Source organism: Ambystoma mexicanum, chromosome 6q (assembly GCF_040938575.1).
Source record: "Ambystoma mexicanum isolate Mex_15411 chromosome 6q, UKY_AmexF1_1, whole genome shotgun sequence".
Classification (NCBI taxonomy): domain Eukaryota; kingdom Metazoa; phylum Chordata; class Amphibia; order Caudata; family Ambystomatidae; genus Ambystoma; species Ambystoma mexicanum.
In genome coordinates, this window is record NC_090937.1 from 221,841,905 (window position 1) to 221,865,285 (window position 23,381).

The following is a 23,381-nucleotide window of genomic DNA, read 5'->3' on the forward strand; positions in this document are numbered from 1 at the left end:
AATTACTCCAATTGGTGCCTCATCCGATACATCATCATCTATTTTGGTATGATAATTCCTATTAGTATTTCCGGTGGTACCAGAGTTTGTTATACCATATACTAGTGGAGTCATCATACTAATAGTTTGATTGACTTGTGCATTTAATGCAGCCATCTTCTGCAAAGTAGTGCTAAATTGCACTTTGTTAGGGGTACGTGAGTCTGATCGAATCATACTATCATTCATATTTACATCTACAATCACTTTTTCCTCAACCTTTGTTGGGGCGTACATGTCAACAGTGGAAGTAGCATGCACTTGGGCTACATGAGTGGAGCAGTTACCATTATCTAAGCAAACCACAGGGGCAGTATATATATTGTCATCCACCATGTCAACTAATGGCACTTCATGATATGAAGTTCGACCTTTGCATACCGTAGAGTCAATACTGGAAGATGTTAGGATATTAGTTATATCCTCAATGCGACGCCCACTTCGCAGGCCATTGGCCATAGTAAGAAAGAGGTACACCGAATGTAAGAAAACTTTTTACAAAATCTTTGAAAAAGCAAACACCTTTCCTATTGATGGGTCAGAGAATTTAAACGTAAACTAACAACCTTCACAAAGTAAACAATAAATTAAGCACTGTGCGCTATCACGAGACAATACTACTCAAGAACTTAGCTTGTGCCAGTTGCCCAGGTCACAGCCGAACAGCACAACAGCGACTCCAGCCCTTACTGCCTCCAGGGCTTAACGCCACAAGGGTGGATATGCCGGCAGTAAATGCTGTGCTCAAGTCACGTGATCGCTCACGTGAGCGCGATAGGCCCCGCCTCCTCCAGGAAGCAGGGGAGCAGCAAGAGCTCGGCTTGCAGTGCTGCTGGCCTCGGAATGGGCTGCAATCCCAAAAAGAAATGCTTTGTTCGTGAAGCGCACCTCCAGGTAGTCAGGAACACACGCCACTCGGGCGGATATGCCGGCAGTAAATGCTGTGCTCAAGTCACGTGATCGCTCACGTGAGTGCGATAGGCCCCGCCTCCTCCAGGAGCATTTATAACGCGCTTATACACAAGTGTTTCAAGGCACGATGAGGCAAGGGAGGGGGGAAACAGAGAGAGGACAGACAACGATTATACTAGGCCAAGTGTCATTCAGATTGCGCAAGTGCGTGGTATGTGGGGAAGGGACAGTTCAGTACATGCGAATAGATAATAACAACAAGTAAAAGTAACGGCTGGCAAGTGCAAGGTAAGTGCAGACATCAAGTGCTGGTAGGGGGACTGTAGGGTTACAGAAACAGTCCCCAAGTGCGTGGGTTGCCAAGCAGCATGGCAGGGGTGAGCTGGTGGGGGAGGGACCTGGGCCCAAGATCTGACAGTGTCCAGGTAATCCAGTGCAGATCCGGTTACAGCCAGGAAGTCCGCAGGAGAGAGGAGTGGAGAAAGCAGAAGCAACGAGAAAGGTTTTGAGGTGTTTCCGGAACCGGAGATGGTTCTCAAGTTTAAGGGAGGTAGGGAGGCTGTTCCAGAGGGAGGCCCCAACCGAAGAAAGGGATCTACCACCAACTTGTTGCTTGGAGAAGCGACTGAGCCTGAGGGAGTTGGAGGCGGATGAGCGAAGAGAACGAGAAGGAAGATATTTAGGAAGGGAGAGTTGAAGGTTTTGAGGCCAGTGCCCCAGAAGGCCTAGTGGCCTTGTGTCCACGAATACCACCGGTAGTCCGACAAGGACAACACATCCCTGAGCTGCTTCTGAAAGTTCAGGTTATGTTAAGAAAAGGGGCGATCGAGCTAGTTCCGAAGTGGCTCCGGGGCTCAGGAGCTTACTCAAAATACTTTCTGGTAAAAAAGAAGACCCAGGACTTGAGGCCCATTCTCGATCCATGATGAGTCAACAAGTTCATCAAGTCCCTGAAATTCAGTATGGCCGCGTTGCAGAAAGTACCCGGCCAACTGGTGGAGGACTTTCTGTTGTCAGAGGACCCGTACTTCCAAGTCCCCATTCACGTAAAACATTGCAAGTTCCTGCGCTTTGTCGTACAAGAGAAGCACTACCAGTTCAAGGCTCTCTCCCTTTGGACTGAAGTCCGCACCCAGAGTCTTTACGAAGTGCCTGGCTCCAGTGGCGGCCCACCTGTGACTACAGGGAATTCAAGTGCACCCTTACCTTGACGACTGACTCATCCGGGCCAAGTCAAAGGACATCACTGTCGATCACATGGAGAGGACCGTCCGACTGATGACGGATCTGGTGTACTTGGTGAACTCTGTAAAACCATGCTTGACTCCATCACAGAACGCGCTGTTCCTGGGGTCCAGGTTCAACACAATGGCCTGGCTGGCGGCACTGTCGGAGGAGAGGATAGCGGCCATTTTGGGCCAGGTGCAACGGCTCTTAGCACTAAAGATCGCCACGGTGAGGACCATCAGGTTTCTGCTTGGCATGATATTGTCATGCCTCTACCTGGTCCGTATCTGCAGGTTGCGGATGTCCATTGGATCCAGGTGTCCGGAAGCTTCGAAGACAGGATCGTGCTCAACGAGGAGTTCCATCAAGCAATGGTGGGGCGTGCGCTCCAACATCACATCACAGGGGGCACAGCCTTCCAGAGCCCTCTGTACCAGGAGACGGTCACAACCGACACTTCCCTGGAAGGATGGGGAGCACACACCAGACGTTTTCATGCCAGAGGCATGTGGCTGCTGGAGGAGAAGACGCTACACATCAATGTTCTGGAACTACGGGCTGTGTTTTGGGCCCTCAATGTATTTCTTCCCGCCCTCAAGGGCAAAGTGGTGAGTGTCTTCCTGGACAATACCACCACAATGTTTTACATCCAGAAGCAGGGGGCACCAGGTCCCCGGCACTGTCCAGAGAGGCGCAGGAGTTGTGGTGCTGGGCCGTCGCCCAGGGGATGTTCCTCATTCCTTTTCACTTAGCAGGAGTCAAAAACAATGTTGCAGACTCCCTTAGCAGGGAGCTGCGTTCTTGCCACGAGTGGGAGCTTCAGCAGGATCAAGTGGATAACCTCTTCCTCAAGTGGGGCAATCCCCAGATCGATTTGCTTGTGATGGCGACAAACACCAAGTGCCTGAGGTTTGCCAGCAGGTTCCTCCAGCTGGGGAGTATGGGGGACGCATTCTCCTTCCCTTGGGAAGGCCTGTTTCTGTACGCGTTCCCTCCGCTGCTACTATGAGTCATCAGTCAACTCAGCCGGTGCAGGATGATCTTCGCTGCGCCGGCGTGGCTGAGGCAAAACCTTCTCAGCATTTCAGCATCCCCTCCAGTCAAGCTGCCATTGGTCGCTGATCTTGTCGCCAGGGAAGGAGGCGCAATCCTGCACGGTGAACCAGGATCGCTGAACCGGAAGGCTTGGCTCCTGCAGCGTTAGAGTTCAGTGGTTAATGAGCGTCGTTGACACTGAAGTGTTACAGACACAAATGGAAGCGGTTCGCGACTTGGAGCATGGTGCAGAAGATTAACCCCCTAAGGGCCACACCTCCCCAAGTTCTTCCGTACTTGTTGTCTTTGGCTAAGTCTGGTCTGGCTCGCGCCTCCATCAATGTGCATCTGGCGCCTATCTCCCGCTACACCAGGTCTCTGGGACGGTCTTTTCTGTGGTCACACTGTCTAGTCAAGGAGTTCATCAAGAGACTGTTCCGTTCATTCCCGCCCGAGAAGGCACCTGCCCCGGCGTGGGAACTCGACGTGGTGCTGACTAGGCTCAAGGGGGCCCCATTCGAGCCGATGCATCAAGATCCATTTAAGTTCCTGTCTTGGAAGACAGCTTTCCTTGTGGCCATCACTTCTGCCGGGAGTGTAGGTGAGATCCAGGCAGTGTCCTGTAAGCCGCCTTACTTGACTTCCACGAGACTAGGATGGTGCTCCGGACGTACCCCTCCTTCATGCCCAAGGTTCCGTCAGAATTTCATCTCAACAAGCCTTTGGTGTTAGCTGTGTTTTTTACAGCGCCTTTGTCGCTGGCGCAAGACTTTGCACCTGCTGGATGTGGCTTGAGTGCTGAAGTTTTATGTGGCCTGCACAATGAGTTTCCAGAAGACTTCTCAGCTTTTTGTGAACTTTGGTCCTATGAACCATGGGAAGGCTTTGTCCAAGGCTTCCGCCTCCAGTTGGCTCTCCGGCTGCATCACTCATTGTCACTAGTTGGAAAACAGGCTGCTGCCGTGGCCGTCTGAGAGCCCATTCTACCAGAGCGATCCCTGCTACGACAGTGTTCATGTCTGTTGTGCACCTGCTGGACATCTGCAGGGCTTCTACGTGGAGGTCTACGCACACCTTTACGAAATTCTACTGCGTCGACTGGGATTCCAGGGAGGAGTCCAGAGTAGGCAAAGCGGTGCTACACAACCTATTTGCTTGAAGGTGAGCCTGGTGAGGGGGTAAGAGTATTGCTTCTGTTGAGCCTTGCCACCTCCCGTGGTTGTGCATGTAGGTACTGCTATGTATTCTTTATTCATGATCATGTGAATCCATGCCAGGCCCCATGCTGGAGAAGGAACAAGTAACTTACCTGTAACTGTTGTTCTCCAGCATGAGTCTGGCATGGATTCACATGCGAACCCACCCTCCTGCCTGGCTGCGGCTCTTCTTGATGCTGCCACTTTACGTGCTACCAAATCTGAAGATGGCTGCCAGAGGAGGGGTTTAGGGGGAGGACAGTAATTGGCTGGGATCAATATGACCCAGAGCTCAGTGATTGGTTTAGGAGAGAAGACAGTTTATAAATGAAACTGAAACTGTTTTTCTTTTACAGAGGATTCCCAGCCTGACGACAGGGAATTTTCATGAGCATGTGAATCCATGCCAGACCCATGCTGGAGAAAAACAGTTACAAGTAAGTAGCTTGTTCCTTCCTTTCCATGGCGGAGTGTTGCAGATCGGAAGTAGATTTGCTGGAGACAGAAGTCTGTCCGCTCCCGAAGAGAAGCAACGAAATGGGTAAGTGGAGGGAAGGGGGTGGGGGTTAAATCTTTAGGGGGATGGAGCACTTGCATCATTCCCTGGCGGGGGAAGATGGCAGCCTCTGGCTGTGAGGCAGCTCGGAGCAGGGGATTTCAGTGTCTGCCCTGTTCCGAGTCTCCTCATTGGCTGAGAGGCTGCCACCCCAATAACACCACAATAACAATTTACAACCTCATGGGTGATGGAGTTCATACCGGGTGGCTGTCCCTCCCTACTGGGTTACTCTGTCCCAAAATAGTTGTTCAATTTGGGGGTTGAGAGAAACAGTCCTATTATGTATGGGGATTATAGTATGGGTTGCTGTGGTTGTGCTACTACTGACGGTCCATGTATCAATGTTCCGTTATGTTCGGGATCATGAATCCGAAGTCATTGCTGCAGAAATTCACAATTCATGTTTTTGTGGTCCATGGTTTAATGGAATCCTATGTACTTGCACCCAAGTGATATTTGGCCTGTCCATCTGGTTGGGCTTGTCCACTGGTCGCCTATTCATGGCCTAAGTCCTTGGGGTGTCAATGTGCATGCTGAGTTGGGACCTTGGAGGTTAGATTTGGCTGGGGTTTCGCGTTTGTGACATGTTACGGAGAGACCAACACTAACACCCAAATCCAAGAAATCAATAACGTGAAGAAATCGATAACGTGAAATGACACAATCATAAGACTCGTAACAACTGTATCTGGACAGACCAGCCCAGTATGGAGGGACAGCCACCCAGTATGAACTCCATCACCCATGGGGTTCTAAATTGTTATTTCGCTCAGTTTTTATTGGGTTACCCAGATATTTACATCACCTATGGGGTAATCACCCTGATATGCCCGGACATCACACTTTGAGTTCCATCCACAACGATGATGGGTAAGGCAAAATCAATTTCCAAGGGATTATGACACATAAACATTAACGTAAACGTGCATGTGCCGTAAGGATGTACAACATGAGTGACAGTGTTTAGACCATGTTTGTGTGCCCTGAGTCACATAGTATTGGAATCTTTACGCATAGCAGACAAGGTTCATTTTTTTTGTTAACGATCACACAAACAAGGTGAATCTACTCGAAGAACGGAACAAAGAATAAATGAATGAATGTATGAATGAAATAACCTTTAATCAGTTTGGAAAACTGCCACATTAGGAACCCACTACGGGACACGGGGCCGCCCATGCGCACACAGCATAGTGCCAAGTCACCATGACTTGCAGCACAATACGCGCATGCACGTAGCATCTTCTCCCCTGAAGAGTACGCATCTATACAATCCCCATTCAAGGTACACTACCCACGGACCAGGACACCCGAAAGGAGAGCCTGAAGGAACTGACCAGGTAAAACGGACCGCACACAGATGGCAACTGTGGGCCTGCCTATAGAAAACCACATGCTGAACCCATAGTTAGCAGCGCACACAGCCCTGCAAAGATGCAAACCTAACCAAGTATTCACCACGCCCTCCCGTTTTGCCCAACAAAGGGCCTCACAACAGGTATGGAAAATGAAACTGAGCCCCAGGTATACCACCAGTATCCTGGGTAAAAAATTAACCCTGACAATGAGATCTTTGTAGTTGGCCAAACAGCAAGGCTGATCCTCACTCAACATCTCCCAGACTTGGTCCCTAACCTTTTCCCTGTTTTCCTTCCTCCCCATCACTGACATTCATAATGTATCTCATAAATGCTATTCGCAAAATATTTCATGCATGTACGTACAACTGTTGCACTTAAATACTTAAGTTTCATGCTTCAATTATCATTAACCTCACCACCATCACTTTACATTGTCATTATTATACTGTCTACATGCAAATGTAACCTCTTAGCCTTGATAAAGTCCTGGAGGGGTCGTAACACGTGTTGGCTGACAAAGTTAATAATGCAGATATTAAAACATAACTAACCAATATTCAACTGAATATCTATTCCCATTACTGCCCTATACGTGCAAGGTTACCAGACCAAACCAAAGTCAAAATATAAGGAGGTTACATCTGCATTGAACAAATAAATATGCACATAGGATGTTGGCATATTCATGCTTGTTAAACACCAGCCAGTGTATGGTAAATATTAACAATAGCTTAGAAATTGTACTTATTGCTGCACTTGGTCATGAGCTTTGTAAAGCGATATTGGTCAGTTTATTCTGTACAAACGGAAGATGTAAAGCAATACAACTCACTGATAACTAAATATGTGAGCCACTTCACATATACATGGGATTTGTTCAGTGAAGAACACCAATTTCTTGATTACACTTTCAAGATAGAATATCTAACAGTAAAGAATATGTATGAACTATGTTATGCATATTGACAGATGCAATTGTTTTTAATATGAGACTGTTTGCACATGAATAAGCTCGTAACACTCATTTTCATAGAAGTGTCCATGATAGCGAAGATCAAGTGTATACACACATTTACATCTAATTACGAACATTGTTTGGGTGCATGTTTTAAAGATGTGCCACACTGTTGATATAACTTTTGTGTCCATGTTGTTACATAATCCCAAAATACAAATGGTCTTTGGTAGGACGTTAGCCCTGTTGTGGCCCATCGAGATTGTGATAGAAACTGATACATAGTCATATACAGAACACAGATCACATTACAATTGGTCACACAATTTTATATTTTGCCTAGTGATGTATCATGAAACTAATCATAGATACAGTTTATATTTTAGTATTTGAGTATAACAACAGTAGGTAAAACAAACATACTCTGCAATTTGTGAGCGTGATGACCATAAAGAACGTGGTGATGTCACACATGCGTTCAGCCATGTTTGTAGAGGTGGAACGTTTTTTTATTTCAACATCGACAAGTAACACGGTGTAACAAATAGACAGTACTTTGTATCAAACAGGTAGCTGCATGCCGAACCTTGTCGTTTAGACAAGATAAGACACGTAACCTTTTTTTGGGTGGAACCTTGTTAAACAATTCAAAGTTATGTCAGAGCTGGGGTTCTAATGTAGATTGTGGACTTCTTTTCAGGGTTTCACCCTTACAGTTCTACTGACCTCACCTGCTTGAGGTAACTTTTCAAACCTATGGTGCATATAATTGGAAAATCTGCCAGAGGTAAGATAGTATATTTACATTCATCGATACCAATATGATAAAGGAGATTTTTATACAGATTATTTTTAGGTACTTGTGTACGTTACATCTGTAACCATGTGAGCAGTTTTTCAGTGTACAGATGCATTTTATGGTTTTAATCGGGTCAGAGAGTTGGATTGATTTCTTTTTTTTTCTCTCTCACTTAATTTCATGTGATTTTATAGGCATTTTGGGATATTTGTGCATTAATAACTACCTTCAAGCAACTTAGTTTTACAAGTTTTTTTCTGTTTACAGAGTTGATTAAGCACCTAACATCAGTGCAATATTCAATTGAACAGACCTGTATGGAGAGGTCATGTCTTATATTGTTTACATATATCAACACATTAACATTTCGAATGCATACAGAAGATTCTAATCTAAGGAGTTGTTTTGGAGCCTGGCCTGAAAATGGACATTGCAGTCTGTAATTCATTGTCATGGGTCTCTGCTGCTTTGCGTTAAGAATGTGCAACAGCACCAATCAAGAGCAAGAAGTAAAATTGATGTCCAAAATATAGTATTGACCATATTTAGCATGCAGTATTGTTGACTACACCATGGGCATCCCCAATTCTGGTGATTATTCACCAGCAATTGTATATCTAGAGTAACCATACATTTATGGTTGCATTAAAAAAAAAAAAAGAAACATGTTTAAAGATATTTAGTACTGCTGTACTATCACGCAAGTAAGTTCTTTTTGACTTTTGGGCACACATCCTGCTAATATTGGTTTACCAGGTGGATCATTTATGTTTTCATTGATTTTTTTGTTTTGTTACAGCATAGACGTTTGGTATTCTTGGATTTTCTGCATTAAGTAACTCACTCTTTCTGATTGATCCCATGTCTACGTCGGGGAAATTCAGTGACCTCAAATATCAGCGCCTGAATCACTCTTTCAGGATTTGTACTCATGATTGTATAATTTACATCAACATCCAATAGGTTATATACCATATCCTCATATTTGTATTTTTTTACATCCATGCTGACAGTTGCTCTTCCTTTATCTACTGGTTTTATTGTATTTGTATTGCTAGAGGGATTGTAGCGCTATTGCTACTTCACTTCTCGTTATTTATCTTTTTAGATTTTGTCTCTATGGTTCTACTATCTTTTAGTACTAATTTCTCAACACTTCATTAGGTATCTGAAAGTCCAATGGTATGAAGAAAGACATAGGATGTAAGTCTGATCCCACTAGATCATCAGTGTATTCATTAAAAAAAAACATTTAGTTAATGCAGAAAATTCAAGCATACAAAACTTCTATGCTGTACCAAAAATCTGTAAAAACATGAGTGATCCACCTTGTGGACCAATAGTAGTATGCTGCAGCTCGGTACTTGAACCTATCTGTCTATATATGGATTGTTTTGAAGCCCCAATTCAAAAAATGACAACTTACCTGTGTGATAGTACAGCGAAATATAGCATCTTTGATAATGGGTTTTGATGACATCCGTGAATTTATGGTTTCTCTAGAAATTCAATTGTTATATAGAAGCATGCCCCAAATGGAATTTGCTGAACCTCCAGAAAGTTAATTTATAATTGAGCTGCTAACGATAGCATGGAAGAAATGAGTTCAAGAATAGATGTTATATTCAAATAAGTGCAACAGCAATGGGGACATCTGTCTTGCCACTCTGTATATGGTCAACTTGGAAGAAGAATATATTTTTTGTGCGAGTATTACCTTTAAGTGGGAGATCAAAGAATGGAGACGATATATTGCCAACATAGTTATGATCTGACATGGAGAAGAGTACACCTTAATAGACTTCTGTACTTGGATTAATACATGTACTAGTAATATTCAATATACTAAGCACTATTTGAATGGAACTTTTTTTTTGGGACTTGAAGATCATTTGTTCATCATGTTTGTACCTTGTATAGAAAACCGACCTATTGCAACACACTTGACATATTGGTAGTTATTCACAACATCTACGTGCCAATCTGCTCTATGGCCAGTACTTAAATCTACCGAAAAAGTGTACTTTCATTGAGGATTTCAATCATCAAGCAAATCTACTGTTTGCTAGACTGGGGTTATCCTAAAAAGCTTATTTTGCATTCCAAACAAAAAATAACATGAAGTACCCCAGGGGAGTTGCTGCTTTCCTACCAAGTTAAACATCAAAAGAAAGACTCAATAACTTGTCCCTCCACATCCGACTGACATTTAACTAGTGATCAAGGAATACTGGCCGCTAATCCAGGATACTGCTTTTTGAAAGATCAATTAGTTGATTACAAACATTTGACAACACCCTGGTGCAAGAGACTGGAACATAGTTGCATTAGTGGGACATTTACCATGTGCTTCTTGTTCAATCTGTCAATTCACTGACACACTATTGTCCTTCAACATTCATAGAAAAGATTGGAAATTGAGTACCATCATGAATTGTAGAACTAATAAGATAGTCTACTATGTAAAATGCTTTTGTGATTTGCTCTATGTGGGTCAATCAACAAGGGAAGCCAATGTAAGGATTTCAGAACATCGTTCAAGAATTAGATGTATAACAATCAGAGATCCCATGGTACTACACTTTAGAATTACCGCTAGCAGAATGATTTGTTTTGGTGGATAATCGACACAATACCAAGTTGTAACAATGTAGAGAATATAACACTGCATAAAGAAGACAGTGGATACACATGTTAAGGACACATTACAGGCTTGAATGAACAACCTTTGTTTCCATCAATTGTGAGGTGAACAGAGTTGATGATCGTAATTAAAAAGCTTGTAGTAGGGTGCTAAGAATATTGAGACATTAAAACTGAAACCCGTTATCTACGCTTAGGGCACAAACTGTTGAGCTTGAATATTATATGAAACAGATACAGTATTGTGATTTTCATATATGAAGTGTAAATGTTGGTGAGGTGAATTTAATGCATCTATTTCATATTGATGGTCCCTCTGCAGGAATAGATAATTTCATTAGCCCCCCTTAATCATTTACTCATGTAACTGCAAAATTGTGTAACCCCTTTTTGAAATAATGAAACTCTGACAACAGTACACTTATCTATGGAATAAGCACAAAAATAAAACCAACACATTTTAATTTAATATCCGATTAACAAAATAATCCATCTGTTGTGATGAATGAGATGAGCAAATACAATGCATTAGTACATTGGTCCATATCTAAAATGGCGCTACGTTTGTTGATTATGTCTCAATGTAGATTTTGTGATGTGAAAGCTGATAATCAACTGCGATAAGGGAGAGCAGGTATTTGCTATTAGTGCATATAAATTATTTCGTTCAAGTAAGAGGAACTTTGTCATTTGACAAATGAGAAGGTAGGATTATCAATATGATTAATAAAAAATACCTTTGTAGCAATTAAGGAAATTATAATGCAATAGGGGCTGTACTACTCGGGGGGCCAAATTCAAGATAGTGTTAGGTTTAGAGCTGGAGATGCTAATAGTGGCCTACATTATGTTTGTACAAAAGCAGATAGAGATACCGCTTCAACAGGGAGTCCGCGTTTATCATGCAACTCAGACAACTTTGATTGGGTGAAGAGGGACAAATAACTATTCTCCATATTTCGATTACATGGCCTAAAAACGTGTGGTAAACTATTTTAAGACGAAGATCAGAGTCTAGGTAGATATAAATGGGTAGCAGAAATGGACTACCCTTAAAAAAAAATACAACCCCCTCCAAAAAAAACAACCTTTTCATTTAAGTATATGTTGCCACTTCAGCCCATCCTAGGATACCATTGCATTGATGGATGGTCAAAGAGAACCCCCAGCCCCCAAAAAAGTGACCCTTTGGTCGGTCTAAAAAGCATAATTTCATGTTTAGTTTGTAGGGAGTGTTAAGCAATGAGATTTATCCCCAATAGATAACCTGCAGCAAAGGACTTTAATAAATAACCTTGACCAACTATCTATCAATATCTGATGGAGACATGTGTTTCAATACTGTCTCATAGATGAGTAGTAGTAGTAATGTTTGAGGCATGAACACAATATTATTATAGACAAATGACAAGAATATTTAGTGATCAAATTGTTATATTTTTGATAATGGGTATCAAATAGAGATTTATGACATCAGGAGGTTTGACCCAAACTGGTAAAGACTAATCGATATAGGTTCTGTCTGCCACAACAATGTCCAATGGTCCTGAAGAAGGCGTTCACACTTAGAATACGCTGAAACGTTGATATGTGTCAACCATAATCTCCGTAGTCATATGAGGGACATAGAGGTGATGTTCTATTCCATTCAACGCTAGGGGACTGTACGCCGAATGAATTGTATAGAAACAGATGGGCGCAAAATAAATTCTTGGTTAGATGAGTGATGGATATAGAGACTCCTTTCTAGTCCAGAAAACACTATGGAATTTAAAATTCAGCATTTGCATGTGTTTTCTAGATCTATTGTTCATTTATATATGTATTCTGTATCAGGAGATTTACATAAAAACTATTTAGTTTGTCAAGTGTATAATAATGTGTTTGTCTTAAATGATATGCAGTAGCACTTTCCTTCAATGTCAATGCACGTTTGCTGCTAAAAATGTTTGGTTCTTTGTGATTATAATTATGACTCCGGTAATGTTTTCATATATATTTCTGTTGTGTTGATAAATGGTATTGAATTAAAACAATCAATGAAAATGGGCAGGAATGCTAATTGGGTTTACTTGATTTTAAGCATGAATGACTGATGATCAGTAGTCATTAATCAAAGCCTCAGCTTGTGGTGGAGAGCTATGACTTCTAGTCGCTCCTATATAAAGGAAATCAATACTGGTGGCATCCTCATAAATTGGTACCCTTCAAGATGGCAGTTGTGAATATTTAACCTCATGCTGCAGTCACCACAAATCAACCGGGCAAAACAAAATTCGAATAAACCTTTTATATAAGGAGTTTGGCTAGCGAGTACAGATGATGGCTCATCGGGAATTCCACATTAACATCTATTGCAGAACAACAGTGATTGATAGGCTTCAATTAACACATTGTGATGCTTCAAACGTAAGCTTCACTGTATTAATCACACAATTGGAAGGATTACCAGCAGAAACATTCAATTATTTAAAATTGCCAGCCAATAAGACCACTAATGTGCAGTCCTAATAAGAGGAGACCTACACACTATCCAATACCGCTCATTTCACTTTCCTGATTTGTCTTTAACTCCTATAAATCATGGAAAGTGTTTTTTAGGTTATCTACACTATCCAGAAATGACGGTTCACTACACCAAATCTGACATTAGAATTCTTAGCCCACCCTTTTTGCAAGCAGGGTAAGAACTCCTGACTTCACACTTTGACACTGTATGAAACCTTACATTATATTATGCTGCACAGTATGGCCTAATGACTGCTCAGCAGAGGCAAGTACAGACCCATACAGAAGTGTTGCCGTTACAGACATTAAGAATCCTATTGGGGTCCTGTCCTTACAAATATGAGCACGTACCCAAATGGTATTTAGAGAAAGTAGGACAGCTGCAAGTTACCTATCCACAAATGACACCTCAACAAATACAATAGGCTTTAGCCATGCTGCTTCCCTCGGGCTACACAGCACCCTCTTGCAAGCGGTGGCAGCTGGATTTCAATTTATAGTCGACTGTACTTTCAGCTTCTAAGTTCTCCATCCAGCACATCCTTATTGTCAATATTAGGGGACATTATAGGAACACAGGGTTCTGTTGCTGCCATGAATACCTTATCCAGAGCATGCAATAATTATCAAATGATTATTAAGAGGAAAACCTGCAAGAAAAAAGGGAGCAATTTGGGGACATGGTGACATCCACTTATCAATCACCGGGCAGAGCTCACCTGTGCAGGAGGCCTTCAGAGACACAGAAGACTTAACGCTGAAAGTAAGCCAGACAAAGGGGTGCAAAACACGTGTGACCCTTAAGAGGTAGGGCTTCCGTGTGAGGGACAAGGGGTGATGGAACACAGCGGCATCAGCTTCCTCCAATGGAGGAAGAAAAATACCCAGAGCATGAACCAAAGAATTAGAAAGCTACATGACACAGGGATGCCCCTCTGTGGCAAGGTACTCACAGGTGTAGCAGACCTTCTGTTAATCTTAGAGGGCAGTCCCATTTTAGACCAATAGGCTATGATTTCAGAGGGAAAACCAGTGAGAAGTCCATACAGACTCATCTCGTTGCCGACCAGCAAAGACAACAGACCGTTTTAAGGCTGAGAGGAAATACGTGAAAAAGTTGAAAGGAAACATACTGCAGCCATTCAAGTTAAATACAATTCAGAATCTGTGTACTCATCGTTCCCAAGACAAGCATCACACTGGCTAGAAGTCCTCTTAGATTTTGGATTTGACATTTGAATGCAATCACAAGGCATTGTTGAAGTGCATAACAAGGCACATAAAAATGTTGAGATAACTATGCCCACCGGGCAAACGTTAGCAGATAAAGAAGTGTATTTTGTAACCATACAGCTGGAAGGTGAAAAATCCACAAAAGAATGAAGCATTATTTTGGTCATCGTTGCAAATTCAATATAAAGAGATTTTGGCACTCTAGGATTGGCCACAATTGTATGCGAGACAAGCACCTATAGGTGAAGAAGTAGTGATACCTGCCTTTTCAAAGAATGTGAGTGAGGACATAATACAAAAGTATGCAATAGAATTGGCAGCATTGGGTGCAGTGCAACTGTTTAAAAATCATGTGGGACATAATCTGGAATGTCCAGCGCATGTAATCATTGGCACCACCTCCACCACAGAGAATAAATCCCATTAAGCCACGAGCATTGGCACATTGTGGACCAATTAATGAGTCAAAGGGTAATTATAAAGCAAGCAAGCCCATTTAATTCTCCCATTTTGCCTATTTCATAACCGGATAGTACTTACTGTTTGTTCTTAAATTACTGTATTTTAAATGCACATTCTACAATGAAAGCAGTCTAAAATCTGCATAGTTCATGGCTTTTAGCCAACCTGGATAGAGCCACGTACAAATCAAACTTTGATCCAGGTAATGTATATTTTACAAAACCTGTAAGGGTGTGGCAGATTTGCACTGTGCGGTCCGCTGGTTCCGTTGGTCACATTCCCCTGAGCACATAAGGAAGAACCTCATCAAGCAGCAGTCATCCTTGCTGTGGTGAAAGGGTATGGCTGTTTTGCGAACATCATGAAGAGTGGGGAAGCACAGAGAACAGTGTGCAGTGCCAGCGAAGAACAGCTGATGAGAAGATCTGTGAGGTGAGCCCAACAATAATCGGAGTGACGGAATGCCTTGGTCTAAGCCTTGAAATCAATGTATTTTTTAACAGTAAAAGCCTGAACTTTGTCACAGCCGCTTAACTTTACCTCAGCTAAGGACCTGCTGGTCCAGTGCGATAGAAGAGGGAAGGGAGACGGACTAAGGCATCCCTCTGAGCCGTTGCGCGTTCCTTGCCCCTATCTTGACTTTGAAACGTGTAGGGTTAGAGGGAGAGGGTATGGAGACTTTGCCATTCCTCTATGCTGTCGAGTGTTTCTCGCCCCTACCCCAAATATAATATATTGATGGCACATAAGCCATTCCAGCTGTTATTTTATTGAGGGCAGAGTGCAATAAGGTTGCCTTGGTTTGGTCATTTCTTCATGTGCTGTCCTCAGTGATATACCTATTAACCATCCATTGTATGGTTTTTCACTAGATTTTTAATATTTCATGGATTTTAGGTTTTAACGTTTAAATTGTGTGGCTTGCTCTGCACCTTACATTGCATTCTCACACCTTTGCACTTCATTTGCACATCAAGTATTAATTGTACTTTCTGCAGTGGCACTTCATAGTAGTGCACTTTAGCACATTGCATCAGGAGGTTACTTTTGCTGTGCCCTGCCGTAAGACTATTACTTTTCTAACAGAATTAGACTTCACGCAAAGAGTCGTCCAACCTATCCATGAGAATGGGAGAATAGTAGATTGGGTGGCTGACCTCAATTGTGAAACCTTTATCACAGCCATCGAACCCCAGACCTAGACAGACTACTTTCTAATGACCTTTACGACCCACGCCAATCGACCAGCCAACAAATCCAACATAATTGTCCCACCCCTCCTTACTAGAAATAAATGAAATATCACTACTGACAACTTGATGCCCATCTTGCTCCCTACCTTAAACTCTTGTAAATTGCAAGACCCTTCAGTACTTGTCGACTTATATAATACCACCATGACCCAAGCCTTACATTCCATTGCCCCACTTAAACTACGAAACAGTAAACCAAAAGCGCACCTTAACTCTTGGTTTACCCCACAGCTGAAAGCTCCAAGGCTAGAAAAAAGGAAACTGGAAGCCAAATGGAAAAGCATTACTTCAAAAGAAAATAAAGATAAGGTGAATGAAATTTCCTCGAATAATAAAGCAGAGATTATCCGAACAAACCAAGAAACTTATAATGAAAGGATTCAAAATGCCAGCTCTAGCACAAAGGAACTATTTGTAATCTTGCGGGAATTGCAATCACCTATAGCCCCTGATGATCCTTGCCCAAAAAACAAAGAATGCTGCACAGATATCCAAAATGCTCTCCAACAAAATTGTCACCCTCCAAAATAAAATAACAGCCAAAAGGCATAACCTCTCTAATTCAGAGACCTCCCAAAAACCTAAAAAAAAACCGCCCTCAATAAACTCCAAGAAGTCAAATGTTCCCAAGTTACTACCGTAGAGGTCAAAAAGATCATTGCTTCCATTAAACCATCAAGATGCCAAGGCGACCTGTGCCCAGCCCAAACAATTAAAGAAGCCGCTAGAGACCTTGCCCCATTCATCACCAAGTTAATAAACGCATCATTTAGGACTTGCCAGGTACCTACAAACCTCAAGGATGCATGGGTGTCAAGGCTCGCTGGCACCGCTGTTCCCTGTGGCAACACTGGAGATTGCAAGCACTTTCCGTTTCCCCTTCTTCCAAGATGGCTCCTCATCCTCTGGGTTAAGGTGCAGTGTTTTCACGTTCGCATGGCAGACGTCCTCTGACATCATCTCGTTCTCCTGTGGATTTCGGATATGGCACAGCAGAGCCGAAGCTCAGTGCATCGCTACTCTCTAAAGACGCTACGTGAGTTCGCAACTAGGGTGTTTGTTACTGAATACCTTATTCCTATACTTACCTTTCCTTCCTGCTCTTTCCTACAGCCTTGCCTTTCTGCCCAGTTATCCCGTTCCGCTGCCCACGAGTCTACAGGAAGCTCCGGTAGCCTCCCCTTCCAGACACGTTGGGTACACCACCAACCATTTACATTGATTCCTTTCGTACCTAGTTCCTTCACTCATCTCTTGTTTACTTATCCAGACTTCGCCAGGATTCCGTGACCAGAACCAGTGAGTCCTGTAATCTTGAGGAGCTGCAGCCAGCGGACAACCCGACCGATCCAGCTCCACATCCGTTCCAGCAGGTTTTTTTTCCCCAGGAGGGTTTCCCTGGGATCCCTTGCACAACCCTTTGTTTCCCGCTTAGGGAGGAGGGAGGTGTTAGGGGCCTCAGGGGACTCTCCATTTGCCTCGTTGGTTGCTGCATGAGACAGGTTAGTGTTGAATCATTACAATGGGTTCTGCCCTTAATTAAGAAAGCGACACTTGACCCAACCACCCTAACTAATTATAGGCCTATAACGATTGTCCCTTTTTTTTACTTAAAATAATTGCTAAAGCTGCATACCTTCAGATCCAGGGATACCTAGAGACTAACAATATTTAAGGGCTGAGACACTCAGGCTTTAGGCCAATCCACGGAACTGAAACTTCTCTGATCGATCTGAAAATGCAACTAGATCAACTGAAAGATAATAGACCATGTGCACTACTTCTCCTATTAGACCTCTCAGACGCTTTTGATTTGGTGGACCATAATATACTTAGTGAACACCTCATCAGCGGCATGCTTCTCGCAAGAGGCCGCAGACTGGAATAAATCCTTCCTAAGTAACAGATCAATGAGAGTTTTCTCTCCTTCTGCTGCTGTGGACCCAGCCCCTATTACGTGTGGAGTGCCGCAAGGTTCTTGCGTCGCTCCAACTATGTATAACGTATTTACCAGGCCGCTCTTCGACAAATTGGATCATTTGAGTGTCATCTACATGAACTACGCCGATGTCACCCAGATACTTATACCCCTCTCGGGCAACTACAACACAGACCTTGCCTTATGAAGCAAAATCTCATCATCCAGGCATGGATGGCAGTCCACAGCCTCTGCCTGAATGATGAGAATACTGAAATGCTGATTTTAGGGGCCCCCACAAACCTTAATGTGGGAGCGAACAAACAAATCTTAAATAAACTGCACATACTACAAAATAAGGCTCTCAGAACAGCCTTGAGCATCCCAAAGAGAGATCATATCTCAGAAACTAGAAGGAAGCATAAATGGCTCTCCATTAAGGACAGGATTCATTTCAAAATAGTCTCCATTATGCATAAATGCCTTAACAATGCTGCTCCACAATACCTTAGAGAGAAAGTCAGTAAAAAAAACTCATCTCAACCCACAAGGTCTACTAACCTCTTTTGCATTAGAGTTCCATGGTTCAACTTGAAAAGCGCTGGTGGTAACAGCTTCCCTGTGTAAGCTTGTGTAAGCTGCCCAAGCCTGGAATACCCCCCCCCCCCCTCATCTGCACACCAACCAGTCCTTCCAAAGCTTCAGGATTAACACTAAAAAGTTGCTAGCCATGAATGACATTGTACACACGTGTTTAGAGTATTCCCGGATTTCAAACGCTTTTTTTCCTGATAATGCACTTGTATTATACAATAGTATACCTTTCCCTACATGCCTGACCTTTGTAAATTATTTGTAAATGCCTATTTCTACTCTGCTTGGCTTGTCTATGCTTATAGCCTAAATTTGTTTGCTATGACTATATTGTATGTATCCAATTTGCATCTAAGCTGTCTTGTAATGCGCCCAGATACCCTAGGGTGTGGCACGCTTTATAAATCAATAAAACAAACAAACAAGCTTGCCTCAAGTCTAGTCTGTCCCATAATCTGCTTGCCATAATCATTGGCAATTGTATCCAAGCTGCATCCTTTTGCTTGATATTACTTGATAACTATTGCTAGAGCCCTGGTTAATAACAACACCATAAGTAATATTGAATGTGTACTACATATTATTAAGGTTCTGATGTTTATTGTATCATTTTATACTTGACTCAGTTTTATCGAGTGCTAATTTCTAATATATCCTTCTGAAAGGATAGCAGCCTGACTAGTATTGACTTCCCATTAACCAATTTTTAGCTCCATTGAACGTAGACCCCCCATTGTATTGTCTATAAACATGTCGAAAAGGAAGGCTAATTCGAGCCTCTCCCCCCCAATAATTTGCCAAAGAAATCTTAGCATCTATATCAGATGCTAATGTACGTGCTAATTACAGAGATCAGACATTTGTTACACGACCTAGCTGGCTGCAAGAAACTTTCCACCAGAAAGTTGCCTCTGTCCAACTGAGTGGCTAGTGATCAAGCAGAGTGGGTTAGGATTATTAATCCTGAAGTGAAAGCGACAAAAGGGTAGTTGCAAATGGGGGCATTGCAGCCCATAACAACCAAGTAGTATTCAACAAGACATTATTAAAGAACTTGCATAATGATCAATTAGACATTTATGAAACTGATTAAATTGAAAGGCAAGCGGGTGGGAGGAACTACAGTATTCCAGCAACAGCATCTGGCAACAAGATGGCAACAAGGGATAGGGCATATGCAATGTCATAGTCGCATAATCCCCATGCCGAGCAGCTGAATAGCTCCGCACCCATAGAGGAGGAGGTAATTGTGATGTCCCCTGTTAACCCCATTACTAACAGATTTGAGACATTAAGTAACATGACTGGTGAATTTGAAGAGGATAGACTAAGGAAGGCATGGTATAAAACAGTGAAGACAGACACAAGTGATCACAGTTCAAGGGTGTTGAACTTCAATGGGTTGGTTGAACACCTATCTAACCCTAAATGTAAGGATGGGAGCAAGCTGATGTATGAGGGACCATAACACCCGGTACGGCCCAAGCTGCAGCTCTATAAAGCTATTAGAACACCCTTAGTATTTAATTAAATTAAAAAAAGGATGAATTATACATAAATGATCCAGAAATTAAGTATTTATTAGGGAAAGGGTTAGAAGTTGGAGTAGAAAGTACAAGGTACTTTCCTACAGGTGTTTTCCTGGTTGTGGCTTTTTTAAAATATGATTGTGGGAGGTAATTAGCAGTGGTGGGGGGTGTTGTTTTTAATTGGGTAAAATGCAGGTGAGATTTCTTTTCCCAGGCATTTTCTTTTCAATGTAAAGGTAGGACCAAAGAAGTTACAAATTAGGAAAACAAGAATGATCAATACTGCTTTTCAACAACATTTACCATGTGGGTATTGGTTTGCTTAACAACTGTTTTCTACTTACTTTTTGATGTGTGTTTGCAGCGTTGTAGCGTTGTAGCACAGAAGAATGCATGTATTTTCTTTCTGTGAAAGGGCAAGGGGTCACGTTATTCTGGGTTGCACAGAAGGCAGCTGATGATTTGAGGCGTGCGATCCGTATTTCTATTTGTTTAATATTTATATCGTGCACCAAACCTTGAGGTAGCTGGGCGCTTGAGAAACTTAGTGTTACATACATGAACAGGCAGAAAGATACAATCAGGCGAGAAGACAATAAATGCGTAGGACCCTGGTCACATATGGGTCAGAGGAAGCCAAGGATAACAGAGGAATGGTTATGTACTTTGAGTCAATATCATACATATTCCCTGAGCAACAACGAGATTGCAGTAAACTTAGTGGTGAGTGGAGAGCCAGCTTTTTTATGCTGGCTTTGAAGGAGAGCAAAGAAGATTCCTGTCTGAGAGGGATGAGGATGGAATGCCAACGTTTGGCTGCTTGGACCGGGAAGCTAGCTCCTCCAGCGGTTTTGAGATTGAACCTTGGTACCACCAAACTATAGTAATTATGGTAAAGAGAAGATCTGGTTGTACGTGTAGGTTTGTGCATGCAGATTTTGTCTGCCAAATATGTCTGGGCTGAATTTGTGAGGCATTTGTGCGTGATGGCCAGGGTGCATAGTGTGATTCTATCACGGATGGGCAGCCAGTTGGCACAATTTCTGTGAGTGGATATGTGACAGGATCTGGGGAGACTGAGTTCTGCTCTTAGTGAATTATTTTGGAGTACCTGAAGCCTATTTAGATTTTGTTCAGAAGTACCAAGGAATAGTGTATTACACATATGAATTGTAACTGTAGATCAGTTTGTTAGTATAAGCCGTGGCGGATGCAACACTACTGACCTGTCTTTTGAGAGAAAGGGTTGAGTCGAGAGACCCCCAATGTTTTCTCTTTGGAGACTTTAATCATGTTGCCGTCAATGACGAAAGAAGTGTATCTGGTGTCGAGTTTGTTCAGGCGTGCCTGTGTACCAACGATCATTAACTCGGTCTTGTCGTCATTGAGGCAAAGAGTGTTGGTGGCCACCCATGCTTGATTTTGCTATAGATGTTTTGAGTCGTGGTCATAACAGCCAGAGAGGGGGATGAGAACTTGAGTGTTGTCTGCATAGTTGATGTAGACTACACCCAGCTTGTCCAAGCAGTCAAAGAGTAGCTTTGTAAAAATATTGTATAATGTGGGTGACGCACAGGAACCCTGAGGGAACCCACACAGTATCGGCGTGGGATCAGCTGAGGCAGAAGGGGAGAAGACTCTTGTATTCCGGTTTGAGAGCTAGGATTTAATCTAGTCGGAAGCATTGGTGGAAAATGCTGCCACTGTTTTAAGGTGCTCGAGGTAGAAGGCAGTGGAAAGACCTAGAAGTAGGAGGACTGCTAGCTTGCCATTATCTTTCCCCTCGTCCATTTGGATCTTAAGATCTAGCAGAGCTGTCTCAGTTCCATGTCTGGGTCTTAATCCAGATTGTCCGAGTCCGAGGAGTTCATTTTCCTCTAGGTGTTTCTGGATTTGCAGGTAGGCCACCCGATCCAGGATTTTTAGCAGGAATGGACGGTGGTAATGGGCCTGTAGTTAGTAGGGACATTAGGGTCGAGGCTACGTTTTTTTAGTAATGGCATGACCCAAGCTTCCTTGAGGTTGTTGGGAACCTGGTTGGATGGGAATGAAGTGTTTATCAAGGAGGTGATGCACGGGGCTAGGTTTTTAGCTCTGTCTTTAATGCTGGAGGCTGGGCATATATCTCCTTGGCAGTGGGAGGGTTTTAGACTCTTTATATCTTCAACTTCCTTTGGAGTCACTTGTGAGAAGGAGAAGGGAGTGCACGTTTGATGGCTTATAGGTGGGTCAGTGGCAGTGTGAGGATCGATAGAAAGGCTTGCTTTTTATACTTTCATTTCGGAGTAGGGTGATTTTATCTGCAATGGCTTTCTGGATTTTTGTGCACCAATCTGTGTTTTTGATGCAGTCTTGTGTGGGAGGTGCAGGGGATTCAAGCTCTTTTAGGATGCTAAAGAGTTCGTTGGTGCAGGATTTGTCGTTGAGGATTCTGGAGTTAAAGGTTTCTTTTTTAGCAGAGAGGATAGCTGATTTGTAGGTAGTTAAGGCTGTGGTAAATGCGGTTTTGTTGTAGGTAGTAGGAGATTTACGCCACATTAATTTGATAGATCTTTTGATGTTTCTGAGGCTTTTTAATTCTAGGATGAACCATTTATTAAAGTAGGCCAAGGGTTTGGCCTTCCTGAGTTTCAGAGGGGCAGCAGAGTCTAGTGCCAATTTAAGAGTATTGTTGAAGAGGTCTACCAAGTTAGCAGGGTCATGCTTGCTAAATTTGGCTTCGTTGGGGATATCTCTGATGAGGGGTTGGAGGCTATCAATGGTGATACTGCGACAGTTTCTGGAGAGAGATGGGGTGCTGGTGTAGCTTTGGGAGACGATGGTCCAGGGATGGAGAAGAGTATGAGGTGGGGGTCTCACCAGGCTACAGGTTCGTTTTGGGAAATGGAGACAGAGCAGTTAAGGTTGGACACCCAATCCATCGTTCTGTCTTTGGCATGAGTGGGTGATGTAGTTTTGTGTGTAAATCCAAATTACAAATATCATTGTCCACTGCTGATGCGAGGTGATTGTTAGGGTTGTGGAGTCCAAGATTCAGGTCTCTTTGAAGGATAGTTTGGGATCCTAGTTTGCTGTGGGAGGAGAGAAGATTTAGGATGTCGTCTTCAAAAAAGTGAGGAAGGGGCTGGGTGGTCGATAAATGAGGTGCACAAGTATAG

General features: G+C 42.9%; 1 long non-coding RNA gene across 1 annotated transcript in view; it reads left to right on the forward strand.

Annotated features, from left to right (window-relative positions):
• Nucleotides 1-15,189: 15,189 nt before the first annotated feature.
• Nucleotides 15,190-23,381, forward strand: part of LOC138515495 (uncharacterized) — a 117,120-nt gene continuing 108,928 nt past the window's right edge. Inside the window, exon 1 of the long non-coding RNA XR_011282027.1 lies at nucleotides 15,190-15,361. This is a non-coding gene — a long non-coding RNA (uncharacterized lncRNA). The remainder of the gene's footprint in view (nucleotides 15,362-23,381) is intronic.